This window comes from Protopterus annectens, chromosome 3.part0 (assembly GCF_019279795.1).
Source record: "Protopterus annectens isolate FY-2018-M chromosome 3.part0, PAN1.0, whole genome shotgun sequence".
NCBI lineage: Eukaryota > Metazoa > Chordata > Ceratodontiformes > Protopteridae > Protopterus > Protopterus annectens.
This window is the reverse complement of record NC_056731.1, coordinates 660,433,249-660,449,993: the sequence shown is the minus strand read 5'-3', so window position 1 is coordinate 660,449,993 and position 16,745 is coordinate 660,433,249.

Below are 16,745 nucleotides of genomic sequence, written 5' to 3'. Positions count from 1 at the left end.
AAAATTAATGACATGCTTGAAAAATATGAATTGTTGATGTATAACTTTGCTGTATTGATCAGCTGTGGATCTATGTAAATAGTTATTTGTTTGTTTTATAATTGATTTTTTTATTTATTGTTTTAAAACCAAATGTTGTTGTTGTTGTGTCTTTCAGCTTTTCCCAGTTAGGGGTTGGCACAGCGGAACTCCTGTCCACTAATGATTGGCAGTAGATTTTTAAGTGCCGAGTTGCCGGCCCTGATGCACAACCTTCAACGAAGGTATGCCCATTCACGCATGTCTGCACACTGAAGACACTCTAGCTGAGAATCGAACAGGACAAAGTCTTACTATGAGGCAACAACATTACCGCAGCACCACCACCAAATAAAAATTAAAAAAAAAAAAAAAGAAACGGATTCTTCTGATATAATGGGACATAAGGCATAATCAGTTGTCACAGGTGCATAAAAGAAGAAATTCTCTCCGGGAATGAAAGTGACTGAATGTGAAAAGTAGCTGTCAGTTTTGGTTTTGTTATAATCCTATTCATGTCATAGTATGACCTTCCCTGGGATTTATTAAACTCCATGCAGGAATAATGCTATTCCTATACAGAGCGGATCATGCCTGTGTACAACAGCAGCACATCTTGCATGTTAATGAAGGCATGCTGCTGTATTTTCCACCTGGACACGCTCCGTGTATGAGTGCAGGGGTGTGTCTGAGCTTTGCTCATACAGTACACACACCCCCTGCACTCTAGAATTGCCATACAGCAATCTCAAAGCAACTAACAGTGTCTGCAGACACTGTTATCATAACAGAACAGTGTCTGCAGAAAAATACACTAAAAACCACACAAAAGCATAGCTCTCCACAATGGTCCAGCACAGATAATGTCCAGAATGGTATGCCAGTGTGCATGCTGGCATACCAAATAAGTAAGCATGTTCCTGAGAGGAACATTTAAACCAATTCCCCCATGTATAATGTAGTTGTCCATATGTCCTGCCTTAAGATGCAGAAAGCAATGCGCATACCCCTACAGTACAAAAAAAAATAAAAAGTTTATTTTATTTTTTTCCCTCCCCGATAAAGTTTAAGCATAGCTGAGCGGGTGTGCACTTTGCGCAGCTGTGTATAGCATAGCTGAAACATCCAAAGGAGCTAAACAGAAACATACAGCCAAAACAGTCAAAGTGAAATAGTGTAGCAGTTAGAGCATTCGCTTAGCATGCAGTCATTCACGGTTCAAACTCCAATGCAATCCATTCATTTTTATATGTGAAAACAGCATTAAAAGTATCTTTTATATAAATAGGTAGTGAATAATATATATTTGTTAACCAGGGTAGTGTAGCAGTTCCAAATGTGAAGTGTCAGTGTAGTACAGATGGGAAACCCCCATATAAACACTAGTGACCCATACAGTATAGCCACTAAAGAATATAATGTAATGAAAGCACATAGGGGGATGTTAGGGAAGGGAAACCCACATATCATAAGATGTCATTAATAAGGAATCAACCCCTCAATCCTGATAGTCCATAAAATGAAAGCTGAACAATGCTTAAATTGTGCTCAGCTATGCTTAGCCGGAGTAAGCATTGCTTAAATTTGTATCCTTAGCAATAATTAGCATAGCTACGTGGATTTGACCACTAGTAAGCAGTGCTTGCCATGTCTAAGCAATGCTTATCTTAGCTAAGTGGGTTTGCCGACACTTAGCTTAGCTCAGCATATTCAAAACCATAAGTCAATAAAAGAGCAGTCCCAGTATAAAAACAAATAAGAATAAATTAAAAAAACAGTAGACAGAAAAGCGTATGAAAAACTTACAACTTTAATAAAATCAAAAACAAAAATGAAACAAAGATAAGCACTTTCATACTTCCAAGTACTTCTTCAGATCTAATTAAAACAAGCAATACAGACACATTTTTATACTCTAATGCTTCAAGCCATGTGATTTCAATAATGCTTTATTGGTATATACTCGTTTAACCCTTTGCCTCTTACCATCTTATCACAGCAAAAGTGTGGAAAATCAGCCCTATTTAAACCTCACAGGTGGAAATACAGCCCATAACCAGTTGTAGCTGAGCACTGCAGGCACTATGGCTGGTGATGGTGAAGGTGTGCACTTTCGGGCGCAGCACTGGGGCATTCAGGAGCCCAGGGTCATGGTTGGACTCCTAGTAAAAGACCATGAAGGGAGACTGCTGCAGGACCATTACCAGGCCTCCCAATCCAAACAGGAGGCCTGGGACCATCTTGCACGTGATATCCCCAGTGCCACTGGTATCCCTTGGACTGGTGAGCATGTCTGGCACCACTTTACTGACTTGAAGTGTAGGAAGAGGGAGCTCTTGGATCAGTGAGTCCAAGATGCATGGGTGAGGAATGCCCCAGCTGTGTGCAAGTATCAGTATCAAAAAATGTTTTCCAAAGTCCAGTCTGTGTATGTGATGGACAGGTATGCATAAAAGTTTCTCCATCTCCTGTACAGCTGGAATTGAGAGGGCCACAAACATGGATGCCCATGCCAGCAGCCTGCTAAGGCTGCATCATGAGGTTGGTGTGTACAAATCTAACTTGTAGTATTCAGGGCAAATAAATAGAAAGGAGTAGAATTTCACCTGTCAGTGTTTAAAAATGGGTATGGTTTGTACTGAATAAACAAGACATTAGTTGAGTAATAGTGATGTACAGGGTATATCTCAATAAAAGTACCAGTACCTGTCAATAAAAGTCAAAACCCCAGACTGGTTGTGTTTATTTTGTATGTGGTGGTATGAATCGAAATGTGTACAGTTTCTGTACAGCAACTATAGCTCTGAAAGCATTAAACTATCAAGGCTCATCTGACAAAGATTGTGTAGTTGTAAAACAGGAGATTAACTATATGAAATGTTCCATGCACCAAGATCTGATACCTGAATAGGAATGTTGTGTTAACCAATGTTTTCCAGACTGTGCTATGTCAAAGTATGAATACATATTACAAGAACTAGCTGCCATGCATGACTGTCAGAATTACAATGTCAGATTATACAACCAAGAGAGTATTAGGCAGAAAACTGTCAGCCTAAAGACAGTAGTTTAATAGCTTATTCTGATGAAACATAAACGTTAATCTATTTTTTTGCACAAATAGGAATGGTTTGAGTCCCGGGAGTGGTAGTAAGCTGTATGCATAAGTTCACACAGGAATATGTGAATATGTGTAGAAACAGTCTGGTAGTGTTAACAGAAATTTCCTCCACATGTCTGCCAGGTAAGAAATGGTATATGTTAGCTGTAAGAAGGCTGTACTTACACACTGTGTACAAACATACCACTGTCCAACCCAAGGCCATAGGTCAATGTAAGAGAGGTAATACCTGGAGAATAATGATTAGAGCAATGATCATTAAAGTTGTGAGCAATTGAAGCCTATGCAGTTGTTAATTAATATCTCTCTCTCTCCCGCACCCTATCTGCACCAATAATCTAAACACATAAATCAATGGATATGTTTTTCACCAAACCTACTGTTGGGACATGTGTCCTATTATTCTACAAATATTTAAATGTTTGACTATTAATGTTCCCTGTTCAAATACTATCACTGGTGGCCTGTTGCTATCAATGTAACCTGCATGCTGTTATAATGCCCACTGTGGTTCCATATATGCATGTGTTCTGTTTGCTATGCAACTGTTCCAAATCTATTGTTTTGGGTTAATGGGAATACCTATGCATTTGTTATAACTAATTCTGGAATGTGTTTTTCATGACTAACTAACATATGTTATAAAACTTCAACACCGTAGCATGTCTGGAAAGACCAATCCCAGTGGATATGTCTGTCCTGCCTCATTTGGCCATGGCGCCAGGCCCCAGCATGTCTGGGACCCAACCCGGGACCTCCTTGTCTGCTGGTTCGGCCCCACCTTCGGGTGGAACTGCCTCAGGGGATGGGTGTCCCCCCCCGGGAGTGGGTGCAGACAGGACACTGTCACCTGTCATGAGGTCTGGGGATTGGTGCATATTGAGCTTCAAAAGGAGTTCAGAGATCTGCTACGCCAGCTTGAGGACCACATGGCACATCTTGAAGGTCAGCCTGCCTCTCTTGCTCAGCCCCCAGCACAGGCACCTTTGGGGCCATAAAGGTGCAGTGGTGACTGCCCATGGCTGGGGACCTCAGTCCAACTGTATCCATTTGGGAGCTCATGCCCATCCGATTCCAAACCACCCTCCCCGTTCAAGGTATTTACCCCCCACATGTGTCATATACCACCCCTGTCTGCTGTCTTGTCTGTCTTCCTACCCAACCTACCTCCCAAATATACCTATCCTTCCTCAACATCACACTCTCACTTTATTTAAAAAAAAAAAAGGGCAATCTGTTTCACAAAAAAATGTCGCCCCATACATAGCTGTCCATTTCACCAACATGTCCACTGGACACATGTAATCTGGTCTAACTGGCTTAACAACACATTTCTGTTGTCCTCACCCCTCCCTTAGGGGTTGGAGTGTCCAAACTCACCTCCATATTCTGTACAAATCCACAGCTGTTGCTGTATCAGAAATGGACAGCTATGGACCTTCTCTACAAACATCCTGCACATCCCTAGCTGTCACATTGTTTTTCCCTCTGCATGCCCCCTTTTTCACCACTTTCCTTAAGACCCATTTTTGCTTTTCTTTTAATGAAATTAGCACAGGGTTAAGCGGGAGTAAGCTGCAGTAAGTGGCAGTAAGCAGCAGTAAGTGAGTTTACTCGATGCTAAGTGATGCCTACACAGATTAAGCAGTTTCCCATTTAACCATGTTTTGGCATCGCTTACCATTATGCAAACCCACTTACAACTGCTTAAAAGTGCCTGTAACCAACAGCCCTTGTTCTGGCCAGCAACAAAGGAATCAGCCCTTTCAGGTCTTGAACCCTGGACCCAGTGCACCATAGCAACAACAATTTACCAGTAAACCATTTGGACTACAGGAATGACTGCCGCTTTTTCAAACGTATCATTCAGTAGAGTCATTCAAAAGTAGGGAAACGTTTTTGTAGAATCGGTCAGGTTTTGTATATATATAAATGTATATGTGTACGGAGCTGTGTATACATACATATATATATATATATATATATATATATATATATATATATATATATATATATATACACACACATACATATATATATATATATATATATATATATATATATATATATATTATATATACATATAAATATATATAGAAAAGTGAATAAATACATATATATATATATATATATATATGTATACATAAATATATATATATACATAAACATATATATAATATATATATATATATACATAATATATATATATATATATATATATATACACACACACACACACACACACACACACACACACACACACACACACATATATATATATATATACATACACACACACACACACACACACACACACACACACACATATATATATATACACACACACACACACACACACATATATATATATATATATATATATATATATATATAGAGAGAGAGAGAGAGAGAGATATCTACTGATAACATGTCATACCTCAGAATCATACCCATAACCTCTTACTGCAACAAATCTGCCCAAAGGCTGGCAATATAGGGGGGGGGGTCAATGGGTCCAAACTAGGGGCCTATTTTAAATATTGCCCTTTGCCCACTGTCTCCATTAGCCACTGTTCTGCTTTGCAACAAAATAATCAGTCCTACCAAGTCTTGGACCCAGGGCCTGTACACCACAGTCAGGGTAATGTACAACTACATCATGTGAGCTCTAGAAAAAACTGATGCTTTTTCAAACATATCAGTAATTGGAGTCATTCAACAGTAGGGAAACGAATATGTAGAATCAGTCAGGTTATCTATATATACATGTATATATCTATGGAGATGCACATATGTGTGGAAAAATCTGTACAATAAATATATATATATATATATATATATATATATATATATATAGAGAGAGAGAGAGAGAGAGAGAGAGAGAGACATCTAAAATATATACATATATATATATATGCATACACATATATAGAAAAGTAAATAAATGTATACATATATACATATATATATATATATATATATATATATATATATATATATTTCATTTATATACATATATATATAAATATATAAATGAATTCACTTTATAATCTCGAAATACTGAAATCTTGAATTTTAGTATCTCAAGACTATAAAGCCAAACATTCACAAACCCCAAAAGCGCGAAATTCAAAATCGTGACTTTTAAATACACCCTCCACCACACAAACATACATACCCCTTCCTCCTCACACTACAACAAACCAACAAAACAGACACAAACACAACAACACAAATACTCACACCTACTTTACATATAAGCAAGGGGCAAGCCCCCCTGCACCCCATGTGAGGGGCTGTGCCCCCCACACCCCCCGCTACTTATATTTACTAATTCCGAGGTCGCCCTAAAAAGACAACCACATTAAACCCACCACTACATGCTCTATATTCCCCTTGTGCAAACACACACCACATACATGCAAACACCAGCACTCTTCAACACTAACACACTCACAGTCTTACCTAGCTACCCTAACCTACACCTAAAACTTATTCCACAATCGAAACAAGAAACTGGTAAAAAAAAACGAAGAAGCACACCAAGCCACAAAATGTAGTAAGCACCAAAAGAAAAAAAGTCCACTGTTGAGTAAACGTTGGCAAGAACACTTTAATAAATGAAGCGCTTTTCGTCTACTAAAGTTAGTAGACTTCCTCAGAATGATGTGAAAGAGTTTTAACACTCTTTAAATACCTTCTAAAGTAACAGCTGTTACTTTAGAAGGTATTTAAAGAGTGTTAAAACTCTTTCACATCATTCTGAGGAAGTCTACTAACTTTAGTAGACGAAAAGCGCTTCATTTATTAAAGTGTTCTTGCCAACGTTTACACCTAAAACTTCCCAACACACTCACATACACTCAGATCCCTACCCAAAACCCTTAAAAAAACAGCACTTACCTGAATCTGCACATATATCCACACAACGGCAGGGAAACCATATCCCACAGCACACCGCACCTTACAAACACAGCAAATCCCAGATACCACACCGACACCTCATATTCGATCAAGTGCAGTTTCGCTCAACTGCACTTTCGGCATTTTCATCTTGAGATACTGAAATTCAAGATTTCAGTACTTCGAGATAGTATAGTGCTTCCATATAAAGATATATATATATATATATATATATATATATATATATATATATATATTTATATATATACATGTAGATATAACAGCTAGAAACAAATGCAATCTGAGGGTCGTGCTGCTAAGTGCTATAAGTCTAAATCTCAAAATGCACTCCTTAAAATGGAGAACATCAGCATCTGTGCTGTAACAGAGACCTGGTTCAAGGCAAGAGAAAGCACCCCTGCACTACCAGGCTATAACTCATTCCACACCTTTTGGCCCCAGAACTTGAACAGAAGCTCCAAAGGTGGTGGTGTTTCTATATTCATAAAGGATGCACACACTTTCAGACTGGTAGCCCAACATAATGCATCAGAGATACTGCAGGTGCAGCTAACATTGTGTAAGACAGCAATTCAGGTCGTAGCCTGCTATAGGTCCCCAACCATCTCCCAAGACTCACATTCCATGTTCCTAATCACTCTGGAGAATAACCTAACACTGTCATACTGGTTGACTTCAACTACCCCTCCATTAACTGGGAAAGCTACTCATGTACCAATACACTTGCCCAGTGTTTGCTGGAATTCATTAATTCCAATGGCTTGGACCAGCTCATTCTTACCCCCACTACAGGCTGTAACATCCTTGACCTGGTCATTACTAACATGGTTGACTGTTGCTGTACACCAATAATCAACTCCTCCCTGGTTAGATCTGACCACAAACTAATCACCTTGCAAACCCATATCCCTCCCCTTCCCCTGCAAAGGTAGCCACCAAGAAAAGCCTTTCTAAAAGTAACTTTGGGCTCTTACAAACAGAGCTGCCTAACTTCACTGCACCCATACAAATGGAGAATAGTTGCATGACCTCTGAATCATACACCATTGCAATGTATGAACACGTACGCAAATGCATGGATTCCGCCATAACCAATAGAACCAAGACGCTCCACTCCAAAAAAAAGGAAGCCAATCTGGTGGTCCTCTGCCATAAACAAACTCTACAACAGAAGGAGGAAAGTGATGCGGAATAAGGTGAAGTCCCAGGATTAGAAAAAATCCCTTACCAGCCTCAACAAAATGTTGTGATTCTTCATCAAATCCTCCAAAGCTAACTATGAAAACAGAATTGCAGCAGATAGTAAAGACAACCACAAAGCCTTCTATAGTTATGTAAAGAATCTCCTCTGCAATACCCAGATTTGCTCTGAGCTACTGCACAATGGTACCTCCTATACCAAGCCAACAGATATTGCCAATATACTGGCTGACAGATTCAGTGCCAACTTTACCCCTCCCCCCTGAAGGAACAATCACAATACCAGTAAACTGCCAGGCTCCCAGTATTACTGCTGCACAGGTTAAACCAGCGCTGTCCAAGACCAAGAACACAGCCTCTATGGGACCTGACAATATCCCCGGCTATAAACAGTAATAAAAATTTAAAAAGCGAGCCACCAAGGCAGTATTTACATGAAACACTAGTTTATTTAACATTAAACACTGTCAAAGTAAAACCAACTAGGAGCGTTTGCCAAAAAACATGAATTGGCTTCATCAATCACTCAATTATGATGCAACTTCCTTTATATAATCTAATTACTTAAGCAACTATTCATGATTTTGCTTGCATCAATTAAATTACCCTGACTAAACTTAAAGGCATACTTCCCCTGAATATGTAATGTGCACAATAACATGCTGTAAACCACAATAATAAAGATAAAAATATTAGTAATAGTACTAATAATGAACATAATAATATAAAACATACTTAAAAAATTCACAACATAGTTGATCTGTTTGTTGCAGTCAGATAAGTGTTTTCACAATACACTTAAAATTAAACCTCTGCTGCCCTTTGCTTCAAAAAGGGAGCTATTGAACAATAATCATTTAAACCCTGGCTTGCAACAAGCATTTAGTCTCAGATGCCATTTAGTTTCTCTGGCTTCTAATTCATCATCCCCACCCCTAGTGTCACTCTGTACTCTGTCAAGTGACAAAGAATAAAAATCTCTTGTAGTTGGGACATTCTAGAGTGTGAACATATAAAGCATTGTTCATTTTTTTATTTTTAGTGTCTCTAAGGTGCTCAGTAATGCGATCCCATAGCCTTCTTTTGGTCTTGCCTACGTAGAAACCAGGGCATGATAAGCATGTAGCTAAATAAGCCACCACAGTGGTGTTGCAGTTGCACCTACCCGGGCATCCTATAGTATGTTCAAAACTTCCTATAAAGACATTCGTACCATCATTTATATTTTTATAGGTCTTGCAAGCACCACATTTGTACATCAAAGACCTGTGCTTGCCTTGTTTTCTGTTGACACTTTCAAGAATATTCTTTATATTATGCCCTCTACTGTACACAACCTTAGGTTTATGCCCCAACTTTTCCTTCATTTCTTTGTCAAAATGTGTTTCCCATATATTAACACTTGATACCAAGTTTGATGTTCCTGTATTGTATTGTAATACCAGAACATTGATGTCTAGCTTGGCCGTATTGGTTCTATTAATATTTAGACCTGCTTTCAAAATAGGCTTAAATGTAGTATTTCTTTTGAGCATAACTTCTCTCTTCACTTTCAGCAGAGGACTTAAGGGGTAGCCTCTATTTAGGAACACTCCAATTAATGTATAGATCTCTTTTTTAAATGTTTCATCGCTACTAATGAGCCTAGATAACCTAACCATTTGGCCTTTTATTACACCCTTCCTCTGATGGAAGGGGTGGCAACTGCTGTAGTGCAGTAACATATTGGAATAAGTTTACTTTCTGTGGATGCTACTGACCAAGGTGCCCCCAGCAATGTCCTTAGTCAACTCAATATCTAAAAATTCTATCTTATCACAGTGCCATTTATATGTGAACTCAAGGAAAGTGGTTGTAAAATTGATGTATTTTACGAAGTCGTTCATCACATGTTCCTCTCCTCACCATAAAATTAATATGTCATCCAGAAATCTCACATACAATAATACATTGACCATAAAGGCAGAGGAAAAACATATTTTCTCTCCCATTCTAGGAGAACCAGATTCGCAAAGCTAGGGGCACATTTGGCCCACATAGCCAGTCCTGCTTCCTGATGATAGACTTTACCTTCAAAAATCATAAAGTTGTTAGTCAAGACCACGTCCATGCGCCCAACTAATAAATTGACCTTGGATTGATCTATTGATTTGCTACCCATCAAACTTTCCCTGAAGAAATCTAACCCTTCATTGTGGGGGATTACTGAGAACAAGTTGACCACATCCACAGTTAGGAAACAAAAATCCAAGTTCTCTACATTTATTTGTCTTAATAATTCCAAACAGTGCCATGAGTTTTTGAGTATATGCTGTGCCTCACTTACCACTAAACTTGCCCATTTATCTATATATGCTGCTGTTGGTTCAGTTTTAGAACCTTGGGCTGCTACTACTGGCCTAAACGGGGGGTAGTACACATTTTTATTACTGGTGTTCTTGGTTTCTCAACTGTTAAATATTTTATTTCTACAATTTCTACTTCATTTTGAAATAGAGCATCAAATAAAAAAACATCAATCCTGGCATAAGCTCTATTAACAGCATTTCTTGAAGTCCTGCTATAAGTCGTGGTGTCATTCAATATTTCAAACATTTTGGAACTATAATCTATGTGAGACATAATGACTACCCCCCCCCCCCCCACCCTTGTCTGGTTTCATTACACGATACATCTTGTTTCCTGCCACTTCATTCAAAATAATGGCTTTATCTCTTGGGAGATTGCTAGTGTTATATTTGGTCTCTCTGACTATTTTTCTAAATTGTTGTTCACATAATTTCTCAAAGGATGATATAAGTGGGTGACTGGGAGGGATGAATGTGCTCTTACAATTTGGCCACCAAGTTCTTGTCCAAGCCTACATTACTATTTTTGAAATATAAACTGAGATTCAATTTTCTAGTATACAGTTTTAAGTTAATCAAAACATTTGCGATGTCAGTCTTATAGTTAGGTACAACAAATGTCCCTTTTTTAAACAAGTTGAAATGTCCTTCACTAACAATGACATCACTGTAATTGTAAATATAAAAAACATCACTTTCCCAAAATATTACATTCCATTGCAACATCAGAACAATCATTTTCAACTACATTCAATGAGTCTTGGTCAGACATAGCAGTTGTGTTAAATAACTCAATGAAAGTCTGTCCTCCAACCCTGCTGTTGTACCCTGTTGGAATAATTGCTGTACCTGTTGCTCTGAACATTGTAGTTCTGCCTGCCCCAGGGTGTCCATTTCCCTTGATATTTCAGTCTCTCAGACCTCCTTAGTTGTTGACTCTCCTGAAAAGAATAATCATTATTCCCCCTGTTATTGTCAAGCCCCTTTTCACCGTCAGAACTGTTGTTCTGAATATTTTCATTGTTTTGAGGGCTATTCTCATACACATTTTTCTGGGGATGTTTTCTCCCTATATATGCTTGATTATTTGAATAGTCAGCCCTGTCTCTGTCAAGCTTACGTTGCTTTCTCAAACTGTTCTGTTTTACAAAGTTATTAATGTCTTTAAGTGCATTCTCATACTTAAATTTGTATTGCTCAAAAAGTAAATCTGAAATAATACTTTGATTTAAAACTGAAATCTCATTTTGCAAAAGAGACAACTTACTGTTGTTGTTTCTGATAATGATGTCCATTATTTCAAAGCCTGTCTTGTCAAATAAAGCCACAAGTTCTTGAAAAGCAGACGACCCCTCCTCAATCCCCAAAGGCTGTTTCCAGACTTGTAAGCCTTGGGAACCTGTTTGAGAGCAACTGATTTGTTTAAAAACGCGTTGTCTAGCTGAAGTGTTCTATACTTTCTGCACAACTTTTCACATTTTGAATGACATTCCTTGATTGGGAATAACGTTTTTGTTGAAAAAATCAGCTTCAAATGCTGTAAACTATTAATTAAGGTCTGTATTAACTCTACCTGGCCTCATGGTCACTGGGGTGGTCCTCGTTGATTCCTGGGCCACCGGGGAATGCAGAACAAACAGTTCAGCTTGTGAGTCAGTTGGGTCTACTTCACGTTGTCGTAAGCTGACAATATTGAGCCTGATATTGTTGGCACAACAATATCAAAAGTGAAGAACATCGTGCAAGTAAACAGAAATCTCCGTAAGGGGAGATTTCTGCTTACCTCAATGTAGTGCAGTCTCGCAGTTGGTAGGGGTGCGTGCAGGGGGGCTTGCCCCCTGCCTGCGCCATTTATTTATTTTTTTTTATGTTATTCGATGTTTTACTTAATTGATCAATAAAGTTTGACCTTTATTGATTCAATTAAGTAAACTTTTGATAACGTGATATAGACGCGAGTCAGTCAGGGTATTGGTAGATACTCTCGTCGATCTTCCTTCCATCACTACAGAAGTTAGTCTCTGAATAGACTGGTTAAATTGAACCAGCAAGGTTACCATAATTACTTCAAACCAAAATAATGCTCTAAAAAAAGTGTTTTGGCGCAAAAAAAGTCACTGAGCTCAAAATAAATAAAATATCACAAAAAACAAGCCAAATGGCTTAAAAACATGTAAACAGTAATAAAAATTAAAAAGCAAGCCACCAAGACAGTATTTGTGTGAAACACTAGTTTATTTAACATTGAACACTGTCAAAGTAAAACCAACTAAGCGCTTTCGCCAAGAAACATGAATTGACTTCATCAGTGTCACTCAATTATGATGTAACTTCCTTTATAAATTACTTAAGCAACTATTCATGATTTTGCTTGCATCAATGAAATTACCCTGACTAAACTATGTTTTGAATTTTTAAGTTTATTTTTTAAGCATGTTTTATTTTATTATGTTCATTATTAATACTATTAGTAATATTTTTATCTTGAATATACTTATTATTGTGATTTACAGCATGTTATTGTGCACATTACATATTCAGGGGAAGTATGCCTTTAAGTTTAGTCATGGTAATTTCATTGACGCAAGCAAAATCATGAATAGTTGCTTAAGTAATTAGAGTACATAAAGGAAGTTGCATCTTAATTGAGTGACTCTGCTGAAGCCAATTCATGTTTCTTGGCAAAAGCGCTTAGTCGCTTTTACTTTGACAGTGTTTAATGTTAAATAAACTAGTGTTTCACACAAATATTGCCTTGACGGCTCGCTTTTTTATTTTTATTACTGTTTACACGTTTTTGAGCTATTTGGCTTGTTTTTTGTAATATCCCTGGCTGTGTTCTACATGACCTACAGAGTGAACTGGCACCTCACCCATGTGCCCTGTTTAATCACAGCCTCATGTCCCTACCAAATGACACACTGCTGCAGTCATCCCTCCCCACAAAGGAGGAGCAACTACAGACCCTGGGAACTATCTCTCCATTACCTGATGAGTCTGTTATGCAAAACTATGGAATGCATCATCATGGACCTAATAAACAGGGATATAGGAAATCTCCAGACTCTGCATCTCACATAGTTTGGTTTTGTGAAGGGTAGGTTATGCCTGCTCAATCTGGTTGACTTCTTTGAGTCAGTCTCCAGAGCTGTAGATGAAGGCAAGGTGTTTCATACAGCCTACCTGGACCTGGCCAAGGCCTTTGATACCATTCCCCACTCAGGAATCATGGAAAAACTCACTAAGCTAAGTATCAACCCCTATATCACTAGGTGGGTTGCAGACTGGCTCACAAATAGAACCCACAGTGTGAAAGTAGCTGACTCCAAGTCAGACTGACAACCAGCCACGAGTGGAGTCCCACAGGGTTCGGTCCTGGATCCTCTCCTGTTTGGTATCTACTTCTCTGAAGTCCAGAGCAACACAAAGGGACTCTGGCTGACAAAGTTTGCAGACAAATGCAAATTGGGAGCTATTATTAACTCCACAAGTGATAGTGACATCCTACAGAAAGACCTTACTGAGTCCAAAGACTGGTGTCAGCAGAACTATTGCCTTAAGCTCAATGACAAAAAATGTGTCATCATCCCCTTTGGGAGAAACCCAGTTCCCATGACTTACCACAGCGATGGTAGTCCCCTGAACACAGAAGGCGTTATAAGAGATCTGGGAACACAGGTTGACAGCAACCTCTCATTTGACCACTACATTGCCACTGTGGTCAGAAAGTCCTTCTATGTGGCATATCTCATTACTAAGGCTTTTGCATCCAAGAAGAAAGAGGTCATTGTCTCCCTCTACTCTTCCCTCATTAGGCCAGTCATCAAGTACAATGCCCCATTTGGCATGTACCTCACTAGACACCTGCAACAACTGGAGAGGCTGCAAAAGTACCTCACAAACAGGATCCTAGGCCTTAAACAGTTGTCCTATATGGACAGACTCAAAAAACCTCCAGCTATTCTCTGTCTCATATCACCTACTCAGAGGCGATCTCTGCTTGACTTGCAAAGCCATGTCTGACCCAGCGATGTTGGAAATGCTACATCTAGAGAAATCCCAATCCCTCCGCACCACATGCTCAACAGACCTGAACCTCATTACCACAATCAACACAACATGCTGGAGGGACAGGTTCATAACCCAGAGAGTGCCCATGCTATGGAATAGACTTCCCATACATGTCAAGCAGAGCACCTCACTGGCCCTCTTCAAGAGAAATGTTGATGAGTGGAAGGGAAAAAGAAAATTCACCCCGGGGATCACTCCAGTGACTCTACTCGACAGAAGCACTGGGAGCTAAGGTCAGGTGGCATGATGCCAGGGTAATCCTATGGGCTAGGCTTATAAAGGCTCAGGCCCATTAGCCTAGTACACACATTTGAACCTATGAACCTGTGTGTGTGTGTGTGTATATATATATATATATATATATATATATATATATATATATGTAGTGGTGTTGTATCTCAGAATCACACCTCTCAACCTAGGGACCTCTTTTAAATATTGCCCTTATAAATGTAGAAAGTTGCCAGAGTAACACAGTTTGTTTCAGCATACATATTCTGATGGCTGTGCGGTCTGAAAATGAGATGTAGGTCATCATTTACTGACAAAAATCCTCATATCATCACAGTGATTTACCAGGGAAATGAGACTAATCTGTAAAACAGACCAGAAATATGAGCAATAAACCTGGACATCCTGAAACAATCCAGCCAGTTGAAAGGTATGCTCACAACCGCTTACTGCAATGAATCTGGACCAAGGCTAACAAAGTGGTGGGTGAAAGCCATGAAAATGGGGAGATATCTGAAATACTGGCTTAATAACTGACATAGTAACACCCTCCTGTCTGATCTAACATATATTCACTGAAATAGTACAAGTAATTGAAATAGCATATCCGCTATGGGGAATGACACATGTATTTGCAAATATATCAGGCACTATAGGAATGTAACAGCACTGAAAAGCAAACACCAGTGTGAACGTGCATACCCACAACTGATTTTACCACAGTCACAGTCACATGCCGGTTAAGTCAAGTGAACAGTAGAGTATACAGACTGTGTGAACAAATACATAATTGTTTGCCACTCACACACTACCACTACATATACTGGCCCAATTCACAGTGCAGTCTGAATCCTGACCATGGTACAGGACATGTCTCAGTCTGCCCCTACAAACACATACAGCCAACAGACCAGCAGAAACTGGAGCAACATGCACAGTCAGATAAAATGGTAGCCATAACACTTGCATCTATCCCCCTCCATACACAGCCCAAATAACATGTACACATGACATGTCTACACAATCCTGACAGTCTGTTAACAATGGCCAGACATACTCAAATGTACAGTTCACCTCAGAATGTACAGGCTCAAGACTCATATCTATGGCTTCTTCCCTGTAACACATCTGTGGGTCTACTACATCACTGGGATGGTAGCAGGAATGAAGGCAAGAAACACAGCTCCGCATCTTAAATAGGCAGATTTTGAGAATAAGGAATAAAAATACAGCCCCACATCATAAATAGACAGATTTTGAGAATAAGCAGAACTACATCAGAATAAGAGGGAACAAGTTACAGAATGTAAGAATAATGAGTCAGAATAAAAAATGCAAGTGTAGAGAAGGCAATGAAAGGAGGTATGGTCATAGCTTTAATCTGTCTCTAGGGGGGAAATAAGCACCTTTATCTAGGACAGCAAGAAAAAAGTAGCAAGAACTCTGAGAAGGTAAACATGGCACATTCAAACATGAAAACAAAGAGACAAGTTGAATTCAGGCAATAACATTTTGAGGGAAATGTGCTTTGGGAATAAAGCAAAGCTATATCAGCAGACATCTGGGTAAGGATTCATATAATGAAGAGCTATTGTTTAACTCAATGTTTAACTAAAGCATTTTGATATTTTATTTTTTCTTTGCAGACTAGGTTAGTTCTACTACCCCAATGTACGCTTTTCAGGGGAGATCAGAGGTGGTATTCATACTGACTATGGGAAGTTTGGCTAGGGCACCAGGACATTTCACCTTCTCTTTTTTGATAAATACTTTGGGATCTTTAAGCTCAGTATGAGCTACCACCAACTCAGGCAAACAGGACTTCGGTTTAA